The sequence below is a fragment of the Coregonus lavaretus genome (assembly GCF_964263955.1).
Source record: "Coregonus lavaretus genome assembly, chromosome: 22".
Taxonomy (NCBI): Eukaryota; Metazoa; Chordata; class Actinopteri; order Salmoniformes; family Salmonidae; genus Coregonus; species Coregonus lavaretus.
Window position 1 is genome coordinate 30031922 of NC_140009.1, and position 27490 is coordinate 30059411.

The window sequence follows — 27490 nt, forward strand, 5'->3', positions numbered from 1 at the left end:
GACGACACAACAGTGGTAGGCCTGATCACCGACAACGATGAGACAGCCTATAGGGAGGAGGTCAGAGATCTGGCCGTGTGGTGCCAGGACAACAACCTCTCCCTCAACGTGACCAAGACAAAGGAGATGATTGTGGACTACAGGAAAAAAAAGAGGACTGAGCACGCCCCCATTCTTATCGACGGGGCTGTAGTGGAACAGGTTGAGAGCTTCAAGTTCCTTGGTGTCCACATCACCAACGAACTATCATGGTCCAAACACACCAAGACAGTCGTGAAGAGGGCACGACAAAGCCTATTCCCCCTCAGGAGACTAAAAAGATTTGGCATGGGTCCTCAGATCCTCAAAAAATTATACAGCTGCACCATCGAGAGCATCCTGACTGGTTGCATCACCGCCTGGTATGGCAACTGCTTGGCCTCCGACCGCAAGGCACTACAGAGGGTAGTGCGTACGGCCCAGTACATCACTGGGGCAAAGCTTTCTGCCATCCAGGACCTCTATACCAGGCGGTGTCAGAGGAAGGCCCTCAAAATTGTCAAAGACTCCAGCCACCCTAGTCATAGACTGTTCTCTCTGCTACCGCACGGCAAGCGGTACCGGAGTGCCAAGTCTAGGTCCAAAAGACTTCTCAACAGCTTCTACCCCCAAGCCATAAGACTCCTGAACAGCTAATCATGGCTACCCGGACTATTTGCACTGCCCCCCCACCCCATCCTTTTTACGCTGCTGCTACTCTGTTAAGTATTTATGCATAGTCACTTTAACTCTATGTACATATCACCTCAACTACCTCAACTAGCCGGTGCCCCCGCACATTGACTCTGCAACGGTACCCCCCTGTATATATAGCCTCCCTACTGTCACTTTATTTTTCTTCTGCTCTTTTTTTTCTCAACACTTTTTTTGTTGTTGGTTTATTTTTACTTTATTTTTGTTTAAAATAAATGCACTGTTGGTTAAGGGCTGTAAGTAAGCATTTCACTGTAATGTCTGCACCTGTTGTATTCGGCGCATGTGACCAATAACATTTGATTTGATTTGATTTGATGTCCAGGCCCTTCTGAAGTTTGCCAATGACAATCTGGATGATCCAGAGGAGGAATGGGAGAAGGTCATGTGGTCTGATGAGACAAAAATAGAGCTTTTTGGTCTAAACTCCACTTGCTGTGTTTGGAGGAAGAAGAAGGATGAGTACAACCCCAAGAACACCATCCCAACCGTGAAGCATGGAGGTGGAAACATCATTCTTTGGGGATGCTTTTCTGCAAAGGGGACAGGACGACTGCACCGTATTGAGGGGAGGATGGATGGGGCCATGTATCGCGAGATCTTGGCCAACAACCTCCTTCCCTCAGTAAGAGCATTGAAGATGGGTCGTGGCTGGGTCTTCCAGCATGACAACGACCCGAAACACACAGCCAGGGCAACTAAGGAGTGGCTCCGTAAGAAGCATCTCAAGGTCCTGGAGTGGCCTAGCCAGTCTCCAGACCTGAACCCAATAGAACATCTTTGGAGGGAGCTGAAAGTCCGTATTGCCCAGCAACAGCCCCGAAACCTGAAGGATCTGGAGAAGGTCTGTATGGAGGAGTGGGCCAAAATCCCTGCTGCAGTGTGTGCAAACCTGGTCAAGACCTACAGGAAACGTATGATCTCTGTAATTGCAAACAAAGGTTTCTGTACCAAATATTAAGTTCTGCTTTTCTGATGTATCAAATACTTATGTCATGCAATAAAATGCAAATTAATTACTTAAAAATCATACAATGTGATTTTCTGGATTTTTGTTTTAGATTCCGTTTCAAACAGTTGAGAACCTCTACATGCTTTGTAAGTAGGAAAACCTGCAAAATTGGCAGTGTATCAAATACTTGTTCTCCCCACTGTATTTGCATAGAACAGGGGTTCACAAACTTTTTCACTCTGGCCCCACTTCCAGCATTGCGCGCACGCGCACCACGTCTATTTCTATGGGCACAAGCACTGTTCATGACACAAACTGTTCACAGCCCTCTTGTTGGCGGAGAGAACATTTTCCAGGTTTTAAAGCTCATTTTCTTGCAATTCTATACATTTTGCCTTGTTTAATGTGTATTCATGTGATATTTGAGTGACTCAAACATTACAACAAAATCTATGGGCTAAAAAACCTAGCTAAAAAACGTTAGCTAGTTGATCTGGACATTTCTGACAAGTTATAAATAGCTCTCTAAGGTGTGCAATGACTGGCATGACAAGAGGATTCTACTAGTGCATTCTCAGTGGCGATTTTAGCATGTATATCTTGGTGGGGCAAAAAAAAACACAAATGGATGCATGCCAGCAAAGCCACTTGCCACACTTCCTACAAAGCTGCCTCCTCTCCTTGTTCGGGCAGGCTTCGGCGTTCATCGTCACCGGCCTTCCAGCCACTGCTGCTCCTCATCTCATCATTCCATTTGTTTTGTCTTGTTTATTACACACACCTGGTTCATATCCCCTCATCAGTACCTGTATACGTGTTCCCTCTGCCCCCTTGTCTTTGTGTGTGATTGTTTATTGTGGAGGTTATATGAGCTCGGTGGGGCTCCTTGTACTTTGTATCGACATATATACAGAATAAACCTTTATTCTGTGATTTACCCTCCTGCGCCTGACTCCGTCCAAATCACACGCCACAGAATCACACACCCGAACATGGAGTCAGCAGGAGAAGAGCCCATGCCTGGAGTCGTGGCACGGGTCCACGAGCATTCCAGGATGCTAGCCAGCTTGCTTGGGAGAAGCGATGGATCGGGTTCTCCAGGTTGTCCAACGCCTGGAGAGGAGAGGACCTGACCCGTCAGGACCAGCTGAGCGACTGGATCCGGCCACCAACACTCCATCACCCCGAGGGATTCATCTATCCCGACCGAGGGAGTTTGACGGGACGGCTGCACGCTGCCAGGGATTCCTCCTGCAGTTGGACCTCTACTTCATGAACATCAGCCCGGCTCCATCGGAGAGGGAGAAGGTGTCCGCCCTCGTCTCCTGCCTCTCGAGGAAAGCCCTGGAGTGGGCCAACGCGGTCTGGAGAGAAGGAGGAACCACGTTGGACAAGAGGCGGGCAAGCGTCTGGTCCAACTGAGGCAGGGGACGAGGACCGCACAGGACTTTGCCCTGGAGTTTCAGACCCTAGCGGCTGGGTCCAGGTGGAACGAGCGGGCCCTGATCTACCGATTCCGGTCCAGCCTGCGAGAGGACGTCCGAAGGGAGCTAGTCCAAATCACACGCCACACCACTACACAACACAACACTAAACAATACATTAATTGCACTATAACAGTGACAAACGGTGCCGACCAACTCTTAGGGCCTACATAAATCTGTCCCAACAGCAGGGTCCCAACAGCAGTCCCAAAACCTTACCACTGCTACAGCTGGCTATCAGCGGAGCCTTGTCTGGCAGCGAAACTGTTCATTCAGCCTCATTTACTGCCTTTAAAAAAAACATAGCTGATATGGCTGACTTGCTTAAACAAATGTGGTTTCTACTGACAATTGAGATGTACAAACTAAGGGGACGACAAGCGGATAAGAGGCAATCCGTAATTTCGATTAAGACATTAATTAGGGAGCTAGGACGGATGTACAGCAGCAGAATTCAGAACATGGCCCATTCTTATAGTATTCTTACACTTAGTAGTACTTTCTTAGCTACATTATACATATCTCCCTGGCATATTACATAATTTATGCAGCAGCGTACAATACATCTTTGGACTCACCTTGTTGTGATGTGCTCACTTGAACAGGAAGGTGGCGAGGCGGTCCTTCGTGGGAAAATGTTGTCATCAAATTCTGCCATTCTGGATTTATGGTGCTTTCAAGACAACTGGGAACTCTGAAAAAAACAAGTTTGAAACATGATGACGTCAGTGATCTTCAGGTTGGAGCTCTACAAAGAGGCCCGAGTTCCCGACTTGCAATTCCGAGTTGGATGACCGTTCAAAACGTATTTTCCCAGTCGGAGCTCGTTTTTTTCTGAGTTCCCAGTTGTCTTGAACTCACTGAAGTTTGAGATTTCCCAGTTTCCAGTTGTTTTTGAGCGCGTCAGAAGTCATGCTGGATTGACAGGCTAGTGATTGCTTTGCAATGCTTGCAGTTAGCCACTGATTCTTTCCAAACCACTCATTGTTGAATTTGCGATTTCCAACTTGTTGCGTAATGTTTATGTCCAATTGCCGATGACCACCGATACGTTTGATCTAAAATTTCTCTTAATTATTTCTCTAAATATGACAGGGATTGAAAATTATTTGCCAGTAGATTGTCTACTTGATTCATAATGATGACTGCTAGCTTGCTAGCTAAGATTTTGAAAGTATGATGTTGACATGATCAGTCCAATCAAAGCCATTTATGCAAATTGGGTATTAATAAATTGGCGACAGCCTGAATGCCCTCCCACCTATCTGTTTCATGTACTGTATCAGGTAGCCTGCAAAAGCCAGCATTAGCCTGCAAAAGCCAGCATGGATAGAATGCAAGACTTTACTAATATTTGCCATATTCAAATAATTCTTACATGCCAACGTATCGCCACGGTCCGTGCCTTGGTGAGACTTGCACGGACCGTGCCTTGGTGAGAGTTCCCCCCCCCCCCTCTTTTTCCCTTCCTCTATCTAGGCTAGTTTATGAACGTTGACATGGGTCAGAGGAGAGAGGGAATGGGATTCTTAGATTCCAACAGAGTCGACAGACAGAGAGGTTGCCACGATCCCTCGTGATACTTTCAAGGAAAAAATAATTAAGCACTGCAGACAACCACTTTGAAACCTTTCAAGTTAGTATGAAATCGCAGCATGTGGACCTTTGATCAGCAAACGGTGGAGCAGCAGCCTTCCAGCCAGCCATCTCTCCACATTACTGTTTGTGAGCCTTAATCTCCACCCGTGTTTGATTTGTTCACTGAACTGATCACCCAAATAATCAGCTCCCTTCGTGCTCCGCCAGTATTTCCCTCTCTATTTCTCTTCACAGTTACACTCCCCTTTCAGGCACCAAACCTTACCCCTCCACCCCAAGCCCCTATGGAGATAAACACTAGGCTCCATGCTTCACAGATTTATAATCCTCACAATTAAAACCTTTACCTGGGCCAAGATGGAGCAGCACTCTCTACTCCTGGGGTGAATCTCAACTGTGTTTCTATGATTCTATGAACCCTCTCTCTTCACTTCAAAACACATTGGAGGGGAAGTTCCAAGAGGTCAAAACGTTTCACCTTTAATGCATTTTGAGAAGGAGGTGAGGACAGAGGATGCAAGGAATCAAGGAAATGCTGTCTTCAGTCTTCTCACAATGAGCCACCCAGTCCTGGACGAGGTCAATCACAAACAGCTGAGGGGCTGAATATCACAGTCTACCAGGGTCTGTAAGCGTCCTCCTGACTGATGACTTGTCCTGCTTTGTTTTCCTATCCCTTGTAGAGCGTGTCATGGAGGCAGAGCAGGCATCTTGGTTGAGTTGATGCCAGTGTGAACTTGGCCTGCCTTTACACAGCCTCCCCCTCCGGTGACAGCAGCGAGGCAGACACCCAGAGGTTTAATGGAACCTATGACAGGGGGTGTAGTTGGGAGTTATGGGGCCCATCGATTAGCATTCACTGCATCTTTGCATAGTGTGTGTGTGTGCGTGTGTGCGTGTGTGTGTGTGACCGTGTGTGTGTGTGTCAGTGTATGTATGTGCTTGTATCTTTGCATAGCATTAAAGAGTGTGAGCGAGGGGAGGAGAGGGACGGTGAGGTGGACAAAGTAGTAGCTGAGGATGTCCAACAGACACCAAGGGCAGAGACGCCATCCATCACTCCCTGGCATCTTTAACAACAGTGAGGGCATTTGTCTGTACAGAGAGGGCATTGTGATAATCAACTGCCATCCTTCTCACTCTGTCAAATCACATATTATTATAAAGAGTTAGAAAATGACTTTTGTTTTCTTCAAGAGATTCGTCAAACCCTCCTTTCTACCAATAATTGAATGGTGTGTGTAGCTAAAGGTGATGTGCATCAATACAAGTAGTGTACCATCAAGGTTTAAAAGTTTACCATCATTGTTCAGTTTCAGTTACAGCACATATCCTTTAAATGCCCTGACAAGACTGACTGATTTTTCTAGACATCGTGATCTTGACTCCATGCCTTTACAACTCTCCAATGAGCTGAATCTTTGTCAGTGATTAAGTTACTATGTACGCATCTGTCCAAGGTCAACCCCAGACACTGTTCCTCATATTGCACCAATTACTGCTTTAGTTCCACTAACGTCAACCTTGGGGAGAGGAAAGCTTTAAATCTATAAACTCGAGCACATGTTCAACACATCTCCACTGCACAGCAAAGGTCCTTACTTTACAATTCTCATTTGTCCATATAAAATCACCTACTAAGAGAAACTGAGTAGTGATGTGTTTCCTGGTTGTATTTTTCTCTCTCCATTGTTACCAATAGAACATAGAACCAGGCGTAGACCTATGGCGTACGTAGCCGTGGGAAGATGTTTGGGGGTGGGGGTTCTGCCAATTTTTTCAAAACATTTCTCCTTGCGTTGCAGACGGCTGTATCGGTCCACCAATACAGGAGTAGAAAGGCTTAGTGCACTACTTTTGTGAAAACAAAATGTTTCCCGCGCTGCAGAGGGCTATATCGGTCCACTAATACAGACAACACATAAAACCTCACATAATTCTGCCCAAAAACAATGACAATTTCTCTCAACCAATGGCATATGGACTTTTTAGGTGAGCGCTGGTGCCGCCCTGTGATAAGAAGTGTCCACTTTGTCATAGGCAGGGGCGCAAAATATTTTGTTTGTCCATTCCCAACGCGCCTCTCCAGGGTGCTGTTGGAGAGACATATCGCTGCCACGCTCCACCAACATGCCGTAACAAATTATATCGAACATAAACCATGTAGTAGAAGATACAGCATATATAATATGGCCTTTTCTGTAGCCTACAGGCTGGAGATAAAATATATGACAATGTATTGAGACTGAACATTTTTACATTATCAAATAAAATAACATTTTATTGGTCACATACACATATTTAGCAGATGTTATTGCGGGTGTAGCGAAATACTTGTGTTCCTAACTCCAACAGTGCAGTAGCATCTAACAATTCTCAACAATACACACAAATCTAAAAGTAAAAGCAATAAGAAATATATAAATATTAGGACGAGCAATGTCGGAGTGGCATTGACTAAAATACAGTAGAATAGAATTCAGCATATACATATGAGATGAGTAAAGCAGTATGTAAACATTATTAAAGTGACTAGTGGCCAGTGATTCCATGTATATGTATATAGGGCAGCAGCCTCTAAGGTGCAGGGTTGAGTAACCCAGTGGTAGCCGGCTAGTGATGGCTAATTAACAGTCTGATGGCCTTGAGATAGAAGCTGTTTTTCAGTCTCTCGGTCCCAGCTTTGATGCACCTGTACTGACCTCGCCTTCTGAATGATAGCGGGGTGAACAGGCCGTAGCTCGGGTGGTTGATGTCCTTGATGATCTTTTTGGCCTTCCTCTGACATCGGGTGCTGTAGGTGTCCTGGAGGGCAGGCAGTGTGCCCCCGGTGATTTGTTGGGCAGACCGCACCACCCTTTGGAGAGCCCTGCGGTTGCAGGCGGTGCAGTTTCCATACCAGGCGGTGATACAGCCTGACAGGATGCTCTCAATTGTAAAATATTGTGAGTGTCTTAGGGACCAAGCCGAATTGTTGCACCTTCTTCACCACACTGTCTGTGTGGGTGGACCATTTTAGATTGTCAGTGATGTGTACGCCGAGGAACTTCTCCACTGCGGTCCCGTCGATGTGGATAGGGGCGTGCTCCCTCTGCTGTTTCCTGAAGTCCACGATCAGCTCCTTCGTTTTGTTGACGTTGAGGGAGAGGTTATTTTCTTGGCACCACTCCGTCAGGGCCCTCACCTCCTACCTGTAGGCTGTCTCGTCATTGTTAGTAATCAGGCCTACTACTGTTTTGTCATCTGCAAACTTGATGATTGAGTTGGAGGCGTGCCTTGGCCACACAGTCATGGGTGAACAGGGAGTACAGGAGGGGGCTGAGCACACACCCTTGTGGGGCCCCTGTGTTGAGGATCAGTGAAGTGGAGGTGTTGTTTCCTACCTTCACCACCTGGGGGGTTCAGACCCAGGGCCTCAAGCTTAATGATGAGCTTGGAGGGTACTATGGTGTTGAATGCTGAGCTATAGTCAATGAACAGCATTCTTATATAGGTATTCCTCGTGTCCTGGTGGAATAGGGCAATGTGCGATGTGATGGTGATTGCATCGTCTGTGGATCTATTGGGCCGGTAAGCAAATTGAAGTGGGTCTAGGGTGGCAGGTAAGGTAGAGGTGATATGATCCTTAACTAGCCAGCTGGGGGGGGGGGGGGGGGCTTGAAGGGAATATACACGGCTGTGACTATAACCGAAGAGAATTCTCTTGGGAGGTAATACGGTCAGCATTTGATTGTGAGGTATTTTAGGTTGGGTGAACAAAAGGACTTGAGTTTCTGTATGTTATCACAATCACACCATGAGTAGTTAATCATGAAACATACACTACCGCCTTTCTTCTTCCCGGAGAGAGTTCTTTTTTCTTGTCTGTGCTATGAACTAAGAACCCAGCTGGCTGTATGGACAGGGATAGTATATCCCGAGAGAGCCATGATTCCATGAAACAGAGTATGTTACAGTCCCTGATGTCTCTCTGGAAGGAGATCCTCACCCTGAGCTCGTCTACTTTATTGTCCAGAGACTGAACATTAGCGAGTAATATACTCAGAAGCGGTGGATGGTGTGCACGCCTCCTGAGTCGGACTAGAAGTCCACTCCGAATACCTCTTCTCCGCCGGCGGCGTCTTGGAGCAGCCTCTGGGATAAGTTCAATTGCCCTGGGGGGTACGAACAAAGGATTCAATTCGGGAAAGTCGTATTCCTGGTCGTAATGCTGGTGAGTTACCGCCGCTTTGATATCCAAAAGTTATTTCCGGCTGTATTTAATAATACAAAAGACGTCCTGGGCTAATAATGTAAGAAATAACACACAAAAAAACAAAATACTGCAAAGTATGAAAAAATGTATGCACTCTGGATGAGAGCGTCTGCTAGATGACTAAAATGTAAAATGTAAGTTGCTTAGGAGCTAGAAACAGGGCTTCCATGTCTGTCGGTGTCATCTTACATGCAGGTTTCTCCGATCAAATAGCCTAACCTAAATGGCGCCCAATCAAATAAAAAAATGTGCTGACATGTTAACAAACAACATATCCTAAAAACAGGACAGGTCAAAGTAAAATGGACAATATGGATTGGGTAATCAGGCTACTCACAACTGCTGTCCAGGACTGTCCAAATTGATTAGTTACAGGAATCAGGACTAATAAAGCCAATGCAACAGCCTGTTTTATAAACGGTGGGCCATCCAAGACATGGATGGGCATTCTTAAAATTCCATTGCAGGCTGACACCAGTAAGCTACACGCCAGTAAACACGGACCGACGCTGACGTCTTTTGCTTTTTTGGTTTTTTGGTCCTGTCTGGACTAGCAGTCTTTTTGGTGCAGTCCAGACTGGCCTTGATTTCCACGTCCCCTGATGTTGGTTTTTGGTCCGGTCTGGACCAGCCTTGATTTGGCCCAAACATAGACATCTATGTTTGATTCAGATTTGGTGCGGTCTGGATCAGCCTTAATTTGGTCCAAACATAGACGTCTATAAATGACGTCTTTTCAACTTTCTTTCAGAACCGAAAATGAACCTGATTTCAACATCCGGAAAATACGTCTTTTCACCTTTCATTCAGAATCTAAATTGAACCTAACTTCAACGTCTGGAAAATACGTATTTTAAACGTCATTTTGCTTACTGGGACTATTCTAGTTTTACGGGGGTAGCAATAGTTTTGTCTTGTCTAGAGCGGCAGAATGGCCAGGACCAGCCCGGAATACATTTACATTTTACATTTTAGTCATTTAGCAGACGCTCTTATCCAGAGCGACTTACAGTTAGTGAGTGCATACATTTTCATACTGGCCCAATACACTAGCCCAGTGCACTACTTTTGTGAAAAGAAACAACAACATGTATATATATATTGTTATTATTTATTTATTTTTTCAGGGGGTGCTGCAGCACCCATACTTCCTGCGGCTATGATGGCGTATACACTTCAAGTTTGTCTTGATTTTAAAGAAGATTGATACAGTTGTAAATGAAAACCAACCCTCTGATTAATACACATTTATATGTAATTTTATTACACTGACATCTAGCCAAACCACACTACTACACAAACAGACAGTATACTCAGCACCCTCTCTCCCAGATCCAATATGAATTGAGTGTTGTTCCAATCAAACAAATCCATGCTTGTTCCAAACAGGCTTATGAGTAATGGATTCAAGAGTGGTGCTGTATTTGATTACCCCTGGCTCTGCTCTGCGGTGGCTTGACTAAGATCCATTTGAGTCTGAGAGGTAGGCTAGCTAGGTAGTGCTGCTGTGAACTTCAATATGGACACCCTCCAGCTATTGACCCAGGCCATCTGTAAGTGGGCTGTGCTTTTAGTGTACTTACACACCAGTTGGGTATGCATCCTCTACCTCCTGGCAGTTTACAGATACTTTTGTTGGCAGACAGAAACCAGTCCTCCTTTTTCCCCCACTATGAATTATTGATGCTTCAGAGAATGGGGCTAGCCTACTTTTTAATTATGAAGATGGAGGGCATGAACCATTTTTCCATCATGGCTATGGCAATAACGGAATGGCCATTTAAAGTTATGTAGCCTTATAATTTATGAACAAACACTAAGTTATTCAATGAAGGTATTTTTCCTTTGGAAAACTAGATCAGAGATGGATGGATCTAGACATCCATATTTGCTGAATATGAGAGACAAATGGGAAAAGCATTAGTGAATTACCAGTATTGCAAATGAATGAAGAGGTACTTGGAACAGTCCTTGGATAGCTTTTCATGGACAACTAAAGGCATATAGACTGTGAATGACCAGGTAATAGGAAATACATGTTTTCCATAACAGAATTAAAAAAGCAATTTTGGACTGACCAATGTAACTTCAAAGTTTCATATCAAGTATTTTGGACATCAGAGCAATCTTGATGGAATCCTATTTTAGACAGAAAATGATATTCATATGATAGGTAAGATATACAAAACCTTGCAAAGAGCTGTTCCAAATGACAATCTCTTAGAAAAATATATAAACTTCTGGAACCAAGACTTAAAAATAACTGATATTGACACAAGATGGAGGGAATGTTGGAACATAACTAACAAAATTACAGTTAACGAAAATGTATCTTAATCCAGTATAAACTAATGTATAGAATGTATTATACAAGAGAAAAAATTCACAAATTCTACAGCACAAAGGCAGAGTCATGTCTTAAGTGTTGTAGCAGGTGATTTGGACGGAGTCAGGCGCAGGAGGTGTAAATCACAGAATAATGGTTTATTCGGCCAATACAGCGATTCGCAGCAATGCGTAAAACAACCCCGTGAGAACTCTCTGCGTCCATGAAAAGGTGGGGTCGTATAGTGCTAACCAGGGAATGCCCAACACAACAAGGAAATCAGGGGACTCAATAATATGAAAGGTGATTTGCTCACGATGGGTCTCCTGCGTAACCATATTGACTGGTGCTGTAACTTCCCTAACAAAACCTGACCCTAATGGTCGACTGTCAAGTGCTTTGATGGGCAATGGAATGGACAGGGAAACCAATGTAATACATAGACTAAGAGCTAAAGACCTGTCCATAAAGTTCCCAGCTGCGCCTGAATCTACCAGCGCCTTACACTGGGGAACTACCGTGTAATCAGGGAAGTTGACGTGGATGGTGAAATGCAGAGCAGAGGGCTCTGAACGAGTGTGGGTTTGCGCTACCTGGGGTGACGTGAGAGTGCCCTGCCTGCCACCTCCAGAACAAGAAGAACTCTGACGACATCGTGCAGCAGAATGTCCTCTCTTGCCACAAGAGTGACACTGGATCTGTCGTCCTCCGTTCTCCCAGAACGCTGCACCACCCAGCTCCGTCGGAACATGATCCGGGTTGAAGGGGGGTGAAACGGGCAGGTCCCTTCCAGGACGTCCTCTCGAATCCAGCAGGTTGTCCAACCGGATGGCCATGTCCACCAGTTGGTTGAAGGTCAACGTGGTATCCCGGCAGGCTATCTCCCTTCGGACGTCCTCACGTAGGCTGCATTGGAAGTGGTCGATGAGGGCCCGCTCGTTCCACCCGGACTCAGCCGCTAGAGTTCTAAACTCCAGGGCAAAGTCTTGCGCGGTCCTCGTCCCCTGCCTCAGATGGACCAGACGCTTGCCCGCTTCTCTTCCTTCGGGGGATGATCTCATGTCACCCCGCTCCTCCGCACACTCCACTGGCTTCCAGTTGAGGCTCGCATCTACTACAAGACCATGGTGCTTGCCTACGGAGCTGTGAAGGGAACGGCACCTCCTTACCTTCAGGCTCTGATCAGTCCCTACACCCAAACTAGGGCACTACGTTCATCCACCTCTGGCCTGCTAGCTCCCCTACCTCTACGGAAGCACAGTTCCCGCTCAGCCCAGTCAAAGCTATTCGCTGCTCTGGCACCCCAATGGTGGAACAAGCTCCCCCACGACGCCAGGACAGCGGAGTCACTGACCACCTTCCGGAGACACTTGAAACCCTACCTCTATAAGGAATACCTGGAATAGTATAAAGTAATTATTCTACCCCCCACCCCCCCATAAAAAAAGTGCTTGTCCCACTGTCTATCATAAGTTGAATGCACCAATTTGTAAGTCGCTCTGGATAAGAGCGTCTGCTAAATGATGATGTAAATGTAATGATCGAAGACTGCCCGGAAGAGGCGAGCGAAATCTCCGTAGTTGTCCAACTCGTCTCCTCCTTCACTCCAGACCGCGTTGGCCCACTCTAGGGCTTTCCCCGAGAGGCAGGAGACGAGGGCGGACACCTTCTCCCGATCCGATGGAGCAGGGCTGATGGTGTTGAAATAGAGGTCCAGCTGCAGGGGGAAACCCTGGCAGCTGGCCGCTGTCCCGTCGTCTTCCCTCGGTCGAGACAGGTGAATACCTCTGAGTGCTGGGGTGTGGGTGGCTGGATCTGGTCACTCCGCTGGTTCCGCAGGGTTGGGTCCTTTCCTCTCCAGGCACTGGACGGCCTGGAGAACCCGATCCATCGCTTTGCTCAAGCTGGCTAACATGTTGGAATGCTCCCGGACCCGCTCCAAGACTCCAGGCATATTCGTCGCTCCTGCTGACTCCATGCTGTTGGGTGTGTGATTCTGTAGCGGGTGATTTGGACGGAGTCAGGCACAGGAGGTGTAAATCACAGAATAATGGTTTATTCGGCCAATACAGCGGTTCGCAGCAATGCGTAAAACAACTACAGTGCGACTTAACGGCGCACTGGGGAAAACAAAACACACGGGTGAATATCCCGGCGATAAAGTACATAATGCTTCACCAAGCTATCGACACCTCCACATGGAAACAATCACACACAAAGACATGGGGGGCAGAGGGAATACTTATACAGGGACTGATGAGGGGAAATGAGCCAGGAATGTGTAAAAAACAAGACAAACCAAATGGAATGATGAGAAGAGGAGCGGCAGTGTCTAGAAGGTCGGTGACGACGAACACCAAAGCCTGCCCGAACAAGGAGAGGAGGCAGCTTCGGAGGAAGTTGTGACAAGTGTAAAACTAATAATGACTCAATAATCCATGCCTTCTGGGAATTCTATAAAGTCCAAAAGTTATGGGCGGAGTTAGAAAGTTGGCTGTCAGAAGTATTACAATGTAAATTTACTTTTAATTCATATGTCTGCGTATTTCAAGCAACCTGGTCTCAGAGCATTTCGTATTATTCTGTATGTAAAACTGAACACTCCATTTAGTATATGTTACATTTCGTATGGTATGTATTAATTTGTGGATGTCCATTTCATATGATATGTTACGAATTATAATTTGTATTATATATTCCGAATTTGCAAAGAGTATAATATGTTAAGAATTTGCAAAATGTATGATATGTTACAAATTCTAGCTAGATGGCTAGGTGGCTAACATTAGCTAGGCTAGGGGTTAGGGTTAGGTGTTAAGGTTAGGGTTAAGTTTAGGAGTTAGGTTAAAGGATTACGGTTAGGGTTAGGGGAAGTGTTACGGTTAGGGTTAGGGGAAAGGTTAGCTAAAAGGGTTAAGGTTAGGATTAGGGGAAGGGTTAGCTAACATGCCAAGTAGTTGCAAAATAGCTAAAACGTAGTAAGAAGTTGAAAAGTTAAAAAGCTAAAATGCTAAAGTTGTCCATGATGAGAGTCAAACTCTCAACCTTTGGGTTGCTAGACGTTTGTGTTATATGCTTACCCATCCACCCCGACCAACCACCCTACTTTCATTTTTCCTTAAGTAATCATCTGTCTTATGCAGGAGTGCCACTTTGTTTTTAGAAGTGGGGGGGACATAATATATACAGTGAGGGAAAAAGGTATTTGATCCCCTGCTGATTTTGTACGTTTGCCCACTGACAAAGACATGATCAGTCTATAATTTTAATGGTAGGTTTATTTGAACAGTGCGAGACAGAATAACAACAAAAAAATCCAGAAATACGCATGACAAAAATGTTATAAATTGATTTGCATTTTAATGAGGGAAATAAGTATTTGACCCCTCTGCAAAACATGACTAGGTACTAGGTGGCAAAACCCTTGTTGGCAATCATAGAGGTCATACGTTTCTTGTAGTTGGCCACCAGGTTTGCACACATCTCAGGAGGGATTTTGTTCCACTCCTCTTTGCAGCTCTTCTCCAAGTCATTAAGGTTTCGAGGCTGACGTTTGGCAATTCGAACCTTCAGCTCCCTCCACAGATTTTCTATGGGATTAAGGTCTGGAGACTGGCTAGGCCACTCCAGGACCTTAATGTGCTTCTTCTTGAGCCACTCCTTTGTTACATTGGCTGTGTGTTTTGGGTCATTGTCATGCTGGAATACCCATCCACAACCCATTTTCAATGCCCTGGCTGAGGGAAGGAGGTTCTCACCCAAGATTTGACAGTACATGTCCCCGTCCATCGTCCCTTTGATGCGGTGAATTTGTCCTGTCCCCTTAGCAGAAAAACACCCCCAAAGCATAATGTTTCCACCTCCATGTTTGTAGGTGGGGATGTTGTTCTTGGGGTCATAGGCAGCATTCCTCCTCCTCCAAACACGGCGAGTTGAGTTGATGCCAAAGAGCTCGATTTTGGTCTCATCTGACCACAACACTTTCACCCAGTTCTCCTCTGAATCATTCAGATGTTCATTGGCAAACTTCAGACGGCCCTGTATATGTGCTTTCTTGAGCAGGGGGACCTTGCGGGCGCTGCAGGATTTCAGTTCTTCACGGCGTAGTGTGTTACCAATTGTTTTCTTGGTGACTATGGTCCCAGCTGCCTTGAGATCATTGACAAGATCATCCTGTGTAGTTCTGGGCTGATTCCTCACCGTTCTCATGATCATTGCAACTCCACGAGGTGAGATCTTGCATGGAGCCCCAGGCCGAGGGAGATTGACAGGTCTTTTGTGTTTCTTCCATTTGCGAATAATCGCACCAACTGTTGTCACCTTCTCACCAAGCTGCTTGGCGATGGTCTTGTAGCCCATTCCAGCCTTGTGTAGGTCTACAATCTTGTCCCTGACATCCTTGGAGAGCTCTTTGGTCTTGGCCATGGTGGAGAGTTTGGAATCTGATTGATTGCTTCTGTGGACAGGTATCTTTTATACAGGTAACAAGCTGAGATTAGGAGCACTCCCTTTAAGAGTGTGCTCCTAATCTCAGCTCGTTACCTGTATAAAAGACACCTGGGAGCCAGAAATCTTTCTGATTGAGAGGGGGTCAAATAATTATTTCTCTCATTAAAATGCAAATCAATTTATAACATTTTTGACATGCGTTTTTCTGGATTTTGTTGTTGTTATTCTGTCTCTCACTGTTCAGATAAACCTACCATTAAAATTATAGCCTGATAATTTATTTGTCAGTGGGCAAACATACAAAATCAGCAGGGGATCAAATACTTTTTTCCTCACTGTATATATTTTTTTTATCCAGTCGGATAAACACTCCAAATAGCGTACCCGACCGCGCGGAGGCGTCCTCATTGTCCTAAAACACACAGTTGCCTCGTTTTGTATCACATTCCAATGATAAAACTGGGGGGGGGGACAAAAATGCAATTTCAGAATGTGGGGGGGGGGGGACAGTGAAAGTTGCGCCCCTGGTCTTATGTAACCATGCCAAATGGAACATATCATACTAATTTGAGTGTCCCGTATTTATTTTTACTATTTTACGTCCAGTCTATGAGACCAGGCTGATTTAAAGACATGCATGAGAGGGTGCAGTGAGATATCCAATGGGTTGGACAATACTTTTCTCGTCAATCATCTTGAAAAACGTATACTTCAAAAAAGGAAATCAACCAATCCTCCCTCCATCATTAACACAATGGAAAGGTCAAGTGCTTTATTATCTGAATGTTTAATGTGCGTGGGCAACTGAGAGAAACAAAATGGTGCAGTTTGAGGCCATGTGTTTGAGACTGATGCGGGCGCTGGAGGTGTGTGAGCAGGTGGGTCTGGGCGGTGTGATGTCGTTGATATTTGTGTGCATGTGTATGCTGTTGTTTGTATGTTTGTTTTGTATTGTTTTAATTTTTTTTTTTACAAAAAACGGGAACATTTCATCTGATTATGCTTTAATAATGTAAATGTGAAAGACAAGGATGTGTTGGACCTTCCTTGTAGCTAAAGGGTCAGGGGGATTGAGAGAGGTGGAATTGATTGACATTAATGCAGCGCAACAAAATGGCTGCTTAATGTGGTCCGGATTCCTAAACACTTTCAGTTCCAGGGAAAAAACTTGAATGGGATTTGTAGGAAAAAGGAGAGAAAGAGCAGCAGAATTTTTGCAGAGGCAGGTTCTAAGCGTTCTGCTTATTACTTAAACAACATTGTTCTGTCGCCCCCTGGGAGCATGGGGACTTGGAGGGCTGTGAAAATTATACCGGATCATTATCTCAGACGCAGAGAGAGCATGCATCTCAGAGCCAATCAATGGCACTGTTGAGAGCTCTAATGGCTGGCACTCAACGGAGGGTTACTGTGAATATAATATGACTGCACACAGTAGTGTCTACCCACCTGGAAAGAACATTACAAGGACCAATAGTGGTCTAAAAATTGCTTGGCTCCTCTCTCTCCATCTATCTATCTATCTATCTTATATATAGACAGACAGACAGACAGACAGACAGACAGACAGACAGACAGACAGACACAGAAGATAAGCAAAAATAGATACTTTCCAAGAATGAAGAAAAATAATTGTGTAAAGTTATAGGTAGCCTATTCATAATTGGGCCTACAATCCCACCATTTCAATAATATGCCTATTATCTTTCATAAAACGGTTGATTGATTCCCCAAACTGTTTATATCTGAGACAATAATGTTTTTCTGCTTTTGAAGATCTGTGAGAATGTAGTAAACCTATTGTAGAAAGTCGTTTATTACTAGGTAGTAGCACCGTAGTTATGCCCATAGGTGGCAGTACTCTAACAGAATTGGCACCAGCATCTCCCCTGAAAGTAGCCTTAATTGATGACACTTTCAGGTCACAATGCGTACTAGAACTGGCCAGATGTATTATGTGTTTGGATTATATTCGTTGATATTAATAATTGTATTATTATTTTTAGATTATATAAATAATATAAATGATGTTTTATACAACTCACTATATTTGAATACATCAAATATAGCTTCAATACGTGTTCAATGAAGGTAGGCTAGACCAATGTAACTGAAAAATCAGAAATACATCATTATAAAATGCTTCTGAAGATTATATACACTTTATTGTGTCTTCTTATTACTTGGCAATCAAGAAAAATGTCCATAGCCTACATATGAGATCAAATCAGAGGGAAGGGAAATAATTTATCCTACAAGATAATGGCTTATTTTGTTATCTATTTTATATTTTTACATTCACTGGAGGCTGATTTGATTGTCGCAAATTACACTGAGCAGAACATATGGCCAAGCCATTCGGAGGTACCACGCTGAAACAGTTAACAAATGCAACATGCAAATGAGCCCGTGCTGCGGAAGTGTACAGGGGGGCTGGGTTTAAACGCTGTGGTGTGCAAACCTGACTGTACTGTATGCTGCCAGGGTTCCGTAAGCGCCACAGCTTTCCATGCCAGTCTAGCACAGCCCTATGAGAAAGCGAGTGTGCCTGTGTAAACTTGTGCGGCAAGGTTGCTACCCAAACCGAAAGAAGCTTACCGGACGATGGCATGCCAGGCTACAGCGGCTGTCATAGTAGAGGACATTACCCTGTGAACTAAAGGAATTCGCCGTATCATATAGGCATGCTGTTGTAATCGACCATTTGAAAAAAAAACAGACGGTCAAACGAAGTTGCGCACACTGAATGTTCATCATAGATTCATTATTGTGTCCGTAGAGAAACGTTGCATCGGCTTTTTGGGATCTTTAGGCTATGAATGAGGCGACATTGGGTATCCGAAAATTTATAGGAATTGGGAGTGAATGGGACTAGGCTACAAGCTCTAAATTAATTGAGCATCATTGAGGAACGCGGTGTCAGACTTTATCGTAGCAGCCTACTCGGAGCATTTTCCGTGGATGTAAGTAGCTACAATACTCCATCGCCTAAAGGAAGAGAAGACCATCACTGGTTGTGTGATCAGAATAAAAACAACATCAGGAGCTTCCATTGAAACCGAAAGGTGAGTGAAAACGATTAGCATATGTTTATAATTTACATTTTTTTCCGGTTTGTTTTGAAATGTCTACGTGGATGCTGATGATAGCTACAACATACTTTTGTGTCTGCCTTAACATTAACACTGTTCTGCTTAATAACTAGCTACTCTAGTTCGCCACAATAATATCTGAGAATTCTCAACTCAATTCTCAGCTACCACAAAAAGGGGTTTAAGGCTGCTTATTAAGGTACCTTTGGGATATTAAGCTATATCCCACAAGTAGCCTAATAACCAGCCTTATAACCCTTATTGTGGTAGTTGAGAATTAGGCTAATAAGGCTATTTACATTTTATGGATATAGGTACGGTAAAATTTAGTGTGAAAAAAATGCCCACCCCAAAAATGCGAGGAATTTCAGTGTTGTTATTATTCCAATGGTAGCCTACCAGTTTCGTTTCAATGAATGTTTAGACAAATTTACGCATAGGCTATAGACTCATTGCCTCGTGTGTAAACCCACAATTACGCAGCTCCATTCAGTCAGGTGTTGGGTTTTAATTACCACCTTATTTATGACTTCACGGTCAACTTTTAATCACAGTGCAGCTGTCTTCAGCTCATAAAACTCATTTGATTGAGTTTGATATATCGATACTATCCTCGGCTTTTAAAATTGCGTTGTTCTGGTTTGATGTTATAATACCTTTATTAAACTGCAGCATTTAATAATTTAGTCATCGGATGAGTTATTTTTTATCGGCCTATCATCCCAAAGTAGTTTCAATTACTTCCAATATTTGTAATCAACAGACAGGTAGCATAGCATCAGCTCTCCATGCTGACCTTGACTGTGAACCCGCTATTAGGGGTAAGAGCAGGGCGAAGAGAACCATTTCTATTACAGTGGATTTAGATTATGCTTGATGTAGTGCGCACTTGAAGCCTTGTGCCTCATAATAATCTACAATCCAACATGTGAGAATAAATGTGATTATTTTGCAGCATGTAACTAATTTCTGTTCTTCACTGCGTTCAGGGGATTGGAATAACGGTTGAATGTACTCTCCGACACTGATTACTCTCTAATCCATCCCTCATACTTCTTAATATTCTATATAACGCTGTTGATTTACGATAGGCTCCTATTCCTATTATCGTTCCTATTACAATGTGGTATGCCGCAAAACAGAATAACAGCCGCGTTTCCCCCAAGCCTTGAAAGCAGCTAGATTCAGATGCATTGTTGCCAACTGGCTATAATTTAGGGTTCCTGCTCAGCTCTAGAGTTCTCATCTGTCGAAGCTCAGGAACAGCAGATGCACCCACAAATCTTACATTTCCATCACACTCACACACACACACACACATACACACATCGCCCGGGAAGCGCTCATAAGGGTGACTCTAAAGGAAAATAAATGTTGTCTTAAGTAGAGAATAACTTGCATCTGCCCATGATTGACGGAGAGCATATTAATCGTTGTGACCATGCAATCAAAGCTAGTTTCTTCTTGGTAAAATCTGGTTTAGTATATCTAAAGCGTGACTCGCATCATTATTTTAATATCCTTCTCAAAGTATAACATCCGTTTGACCCTAGAAACAGCCACCAGGGTGGAAATTGCAGTCTTGGAAGAACAAACCACTACACTCAGCCTTACTCTGATTATCACATGCTGATTATATTCACCTAATTAACTCCAATCTGAAGAAAAAACACAGGCACTAGAGCGGTATAGCATTACCATTATGTTTGGGTAGTTGGGCACTCAACGTATGACTATATTATTTTCTCAAGACACACATTTAGTCAGACTTGATCCCCTTTTCGCTACACAAATTTACATGAAAAATCCACCTTCACAAGAAGCACAGTAAATTACATTTCCATTCTGCTCAATGTAGTACTTTCAAGCAGTCTCTTTGAAGAGAGGCAGGAGTGGACAAGCAGAGCTGTTGAGAACCTCAACATCACACACTCTTTAATCAATAAGGTTAACTACACAAAGAAAGCTCAGAGAAGTTGCCTCCATTGGATAAATTCACATCAAACTGGCTGGCTGGCGCCGAAATGAGCACTCTCCATCGCCCCCCATTCCCCTTTCTCCTTTCTCTCAGCGTGTGTTCCAGCATTTTGATTGGATTGTATTCAGCTGGTCAGAACAGGAAGGATTTATGTGACAGTGCTGATCTCAGTCCTATTGATTTGCTTATGCCAGTCAGTTTAGTACATGACTGTTTCCTGCGGGGTAGTCGGGAGGTCTTATGTGCTTAAGGATGAGTTGTTCACCTCTTTCAACTTTCAACAGCTTTATTTTAGGAAGGGTAAATGATGCATCTCATTAGACCCCCTGAAAGCATTCTGTGAAAGCATTCTGCTGCTGCTGGGTATTTTAGTGAATGGACGGACTGATTTGATATTCTGTTGGGCTGGCTGGTGTACTATTACAGACATTGAGTACGAACGCTGTGTTGATTAAGTACAGTGCTCCTTTTACATGACTGGTAGCCATTTTCTTCTTCCTATTCAAAAGCTCCCAACCACTGATGCAGCGTCACGTACTGTATGAAGGGTAGGGATGGAGTAGGCTCTTAAGGCTGGATCATAATGTAAACCCTACCCCCCTTTCCACAAGTCTCCTTCCTTGTGATGATGGGACTCTTCGTCAGGATGACACTACGGCTCAAGAGCGTTCCTTGTCGACCCCGACTATGACCCTTTAGTCGAGCTGGGCGATATTGATAAAAATACATATTGCGATAAAGTGACTGAATTAATATGATAACGATAAATTGAACGATAAATGTACAACATTAATCTGAACTACAGTTTTGTTTTTTTACCCTTTAAACTACTACTACCAGATAGAATGTTGTAGCGATTAAATTGTCCCATTAACAATCACCCATATTAGCCAACTTCTTTTATTTCAAACTTCACATTTCTCTAGTATAGGCTACTTATCGTAATTAATGATGTTAGCAAAATGCCCACGATAAGTGGTCGGTATAGTCAGTGTCGATCATTTTCGGTTTATTGTCCCAGCTCTACTCTTTAGACATCTGCGCCCATCAAGCAGACAGGTTTCTGTCCAGGGCAATAGCTGGTCAAAGCCTCTCCCCAATGCCATCAGCAGTCAGGACTTCATAACCTAATACACATTCTAGTGCATTGTACTTTATTATTAAATGAGTATGATAGGGGTGGTGACCAAGATGCAGCAAAGACAGCCTACCCTGTGTCTTGTGTATGTGCTGTGTCATCAGCAACCAGCATGCAGCACACACTGCCCCAGGCAGCCAGACTCGCCCTCCCCTGTTTAGCTTGAGAGTTTTTGACAAGTCGCTAGGCATGCAGGCGGAATCCTTGACCTATTTCTTAATGAGTGAACAGCGCAAACACATTCATCGGCTGGGTATTCTAGAGCAGCCTTCCCGCTTAAAGACCCCCACCACCCCCCCCCCCCCCACACACACACACACAAACACATACACACACTTGCCTACACACACATCTCAATGCCTTGCGGGCTGGCTGCTGAGTGTTCACTGACTCATTCCTTGCAGATATAGGTCTCCACATCCTCTCTGCTGGAGTGTAGGATACTCACTCTGTTTGTTTGTTTTAATGCAATTGGTCTCCCCCTCACCGGGATGTTAATCTGAACCTCTCAACTGTCCAGCTGTCACAACAGAGATCTCTATCTCTCTGACCCACACACACTCCACTCAGTCGGCCATGTCATGTGCCTGTGTGTACATGGGTGTGTGTGTGTGTGTGCGTGTGTGAGAGAGAGAGAGAGAAAGTGAGAGTGTATCCATGTGAAGATTGACATAAGAGAGATTTGAATCGTCCGTGACATTGATCAAGTGGGGTGTAGCCAGGGAGAACGTTTAGTTGGAAAGTGGTTGTGGTGTGGTGGTAAGCAGAACTATCTCTCTCCTCATGGTGTTCCAAGACTGGCTCCTCAGCCATAGCACTCAGTTCCCTGAGCTTTCAGACTTGCAGTCCTTCCCAACCCTAACTCTAACTCTGCTTGTGAAAAACAGGATTTTATTCTCTGCCAGCTATGCAGTTCTTTTAAGCGTTACGTTCAGCAACAGCTTATTTAAAGATACATTATTTCAGCCTCACCTGTTGCTGACAGGTGTATAAAATCGAGCACACAGCCACGCAATCTCCATAGACAAACATTGTCAGTAGAATGGCCTTACTGAAGAGCTCAGTGACTTTCAACGTGGCACTGACATAGGATGCCACCTTTCCAACAAGTCAGTTCATCACAATTCTGCACTGCTAGAGCTGCCCCGATCAACTGTAAGTGCTGTTATTGTGAAGTGGAAATGTCTAGGAGCAACAACGCCTCAGCCGCAAAGTGGTAGGCCACACAAGCTCACAGAACAGGACCGCCGAGTGCTGAAGTGCATAGTGCGTAAAAATAGTCTGTCCTCAGTTGCAACACTCACTACCGAGTTCCAAACTGCCTCAGGAAGCAATGTCAGCACAATAACTATTAGTCGGGAGATTCATTAAATGGGTTTCCATGGCTGAGCAGCCGCACACAAGCCTAAGATCACCATGCGCAATGCCAAGCGTCGGCTGGAGTGGTGTAAAGTTCACTGCCATTGGAATCTGGAGCAGTGGAAACTCATTTTCTGGAGTGATGAATCACGCTTCACCATCTGGCAGTCCGACAGACGAATCTGGGTTTGGTGGATGCCAGGAGAACGCTACCTGCCCCAATGCATAGTGCCAAATGTAAAGTTTGATGGAGGAGGAATAATGATCTGGGGCTGTTTTTTATGGTTTGGGTTAGGCCCCTTAGTTCCAGTGAAGGGAAATCTTAACACTACAGCATACAATGACATTCCAGACGATTCTGTGCTTCCAACTTTGTGGCAACAGTTTAGGGAAGGCCCTTTCCTGTTTCAGCATGACAATGCCCCCGTGCACAAAGCGAGGTCCGTACAGAAATGCTTTGTCGAGATCGGTGTGGAAGAATTTGACTGGCCTGCAAAGAGCCCTGACCTCAACCCCATCGAACACCTTTGGGATTAATTGGAACGCCGACTGCGAGCCTGGCCTAATCAGCCAACATCAGTGCCCGACCTCACTAATGCTCTTGTGGCTGAATGGAAGCAAGTCCCCACAACAATGTTCCAACGTCTAGTGGAAAGCCTTCCCAAAAGAGTGGAGGCTGTTATAGCAGGCAAAGAGGGGACCAACTCCATCTTAATGCCCATGATTTTTGAATGGGATGTTCGACGAGCAGGTGTCCACATACTTTTGGTCATGTAGTGTAGCTAAGCTTATGTTGCCCATCATTATCTCAGAGGACTTAGGAGTAGAGGGTAGACAGGAGTCAGCTCCAGGGGTGTTACATCAACGTGGGAGAGTTCAGATGCTTTTCACAGCCTTGCTTTGGGAGAGGACGATTCTAAAGTTTCTTCTCATCCATCAGCCTAGTCACAGATATGAACAGAATGAACTAAACTACTATACACAACTCATTATGAAGATAATTGTTGCTATTCTTTTGTCGGTGTATGTACTGAAAGCATACAACCAAAGCTACAACTTAAGGTAAGGTAGAGCGCAACATTTGTAAAGTACACTGGTGGTTTGAATGTTTTATCAAGGAAGGCCATTTACTGTACAATCCCAATAAATGTAACATTACCTTGTAAGAACTTACCTTGTGATGCATTTGAAACGTGCATTTTTATGTCACTATAGCCAGGGCTTCCCTGAAAGTCATGCTGTGGTAGTTTCCATCATGTTGAGTGGTTGTGTCCGTGAACCCTTGTAGTGACTTACAGAAGCGTTAAGACCAGTTTGGATTGATGGCTACAGGCCTCTACATTGGTAAATAGCGTCTGGAGTCGGTATGATCAACACATAGCACAGGGGGTGAAAATCAATGCTCCGGCTCTGCATTACATTTTCCAATACATTCACAGAACCTCAAATGCATCATAAGATTGCAGAAGTGCTGCTGCCGGTGCACTCCAAAGACCGAAAGTGCTGCTTCTAATGTCATAGAGTTTGTGAGTCCGAGGTGGGTGGTTGTCCCTCTTAGCTGCTGTGTGTGGGATATTGTGTTGAGAGATATTGTTTCCCCATGTCTGTCAGAACGCTGCTGGCAGTGGCACTGCAGTGGGAGTTGTAGGGCCCTAGAAAATCTGTGATACGGAGAATGCGGAAGGAATCTCGGAATTCAGACAATAAAACGGAATTCAACAATATTAAAAAATGTATTGAACTTAGTATGAAATCAATTAAATGTATTGACAATTAATTAATTTGCCCAAGTTTATCATAAGACATGAACAGAATGCATCAGTGATTTGTATTTTGAGAGTGAAAACCTGAAAAAACAGGGGGAAACGGAAACCTGAAAAAACTAAACGGAGAAAAGGGCCCTAGAGGTTGGAGTGTTGGAGGGTTGGACTCTCAGACAGAGCAGTTGAGAAGCAGGCTCCAGCCAGTCTCTTTCTCTTTCTCTTCAGAGGGCCGAAGGGGGAACAACCATTAATGTTCTCTCTCTTTCTGCCAGGAGAACGTGCCCAGGGCACGTATTCACAAATAGTCTTAGAATAGCAGTACTGATTTAGGATCAGTTTAGCCATTTAGATCGTAATGAATGGTGAGGTCTGGGCCCAGACCTCACCATGCATCCCCTGCCTATTGACGGCATTGAGGCTAAGCCTGAACCCCACTATGCCCTCACCTCTCCTCTCCCAGTCCCAAAGGCCTGCCAGCTTGCTGAAACAAAGCCTTTTGTCCAACTACTGAATCCAACAGATGGAGAAATGGACAGTAAATGAAAGTAGGGGAGAAAAAAAACATTATATAGGTAATTTAGTGGATTATGTTAGAGTAGAGCGTTTGCATTTAAGCCAGTCCTTTGGGAAGCGTAACGCCCTCACAAAGCAACATTGGCGTAACATTGGAGAAATGTTCCCCTGTTGCTGCAGTGCCACAATGTGTGAGGTGCTGCTGGGCTATGCCAGTCAATCCAGACCCAGGAGCCCAGCTCCCTCTCCAGGGCCCAGGCAGCCTTTATTAAGATGTTAATGGAATTGCCTTCATGACACATTTCCATGGGACAGGATCTCTCTCCCCTGCCATTCTTTAGTGCCTCAATCTGTCAGCCACACTCAATACATCAGCCCCCTCTCTCTCCCTCAGTCACAGAACAGGCTCTTTAGGCATTCACCACATGTCTCTGCCCAGACCCAATCTCACTGTTTATCTGATCCCTCATGTCACAAGCCATGCTATATTTTACCTGCTGTAACAAAATTACCCCAATGCCGGAGATAAGAACAGCAATCATGGAACCAGGACCTCCAGAATAACGTCTGCCTGTTTGTTTGTCGGTTAACTTCACAGTGGCTGTAAGTCACAGGCAGCATGTCAGTCTGTCAGACCCAGTAGCAAGCCAAGCACTACCTCATTAGCTATGAGGGTTGCTTTGATTATTCAAGAAGGGGCTGAAATTGACATTTGGGTTGTTTGTGTTTCTTGAACAAAAAGCTCAGGCTGTTCCTCCACCTCATGCCGCCACTATTTGTTGTGCCGAGAGACTGTTGCCAAGGCGGCACAACAGCCCAATCAAAGGGAGAAAAGGGGGGGGGGGAGAGACCTTGAGCTTTACATTCAAATGCTTTTGACTTTTTCAGTTTCATGAAAGCACTGAATGCATTGTCTCTGTCTCTGCATTTTCCCTTTCAGTCCTGGTTGAATATAAGTCAGTTTCGACCTGGAAGCATCAATAATCAATTAGCTCGTGTCATGGGAGGATGTGCTGTTTTGTTTAGTTTGGAAGTTGACAATAAGTGAGCAACAAAAGGGAGAGAGTGGGTGAGAGGCAGTCAGGGAGGGAGGGAGGGAGGGAGGGGGCTGGGCACAGTACAGACGCCAATGGGCAGCTGTCAGTAGCAGACAGACGACAGTGTATGCATCCCAAATGGCACCCTATTCCCTATGTAGTGCACTACTTTTGACCAGGGTCCATAGGTTCTGGACAAAAGCAGTGCACTATATAGGGAATAGGGTGCCATTTGGGACACAACCAGTACGTGCCTGTGTGTGGGGAGTTTGGTAGGGGAACAGGGCTCTGGAGTGGGCATTGGGCACAGTGGGCAGATAGGGTAAACAACGCCCCCTGGTGATGTGGACGGACGCCCTAGCCCTGCCACCATCACCATGGTTACCACGCACGGTGGCGGCAACGAGCGGCATTGCTTTGGCTTGTCTAGTCTGCTCATGTGCTGTGAGAAAGGAGTTCTAGGCCAACTTTGTCTCTACTCTTCACTGCTCTGACTGCTGTCCAATTACAAGTAGACCAATTACAACCTGAAGCAGGAGCGTATTACTGCTCTCCATTAGCTCTTTCTCATCCAGTTCAAAAAGCTATGTGTAATTTGCTGCTGCACACTACATTGACTTAAGCTTTATTCTTCCTCACTTAGAAATGTAGCTCACAATTCATACAGTTTATGCATTTGCATCAGTGCCATATAAGCTGTTCTCCCTTCACCAGCCTCCACTGATTTGCATTATCTTATTATTTTACACGATTCTTAATCAGAATAGCGAGGAAGGAAGAGTGTTATGGGGATGAGTATTCCGTAGTGTGTTA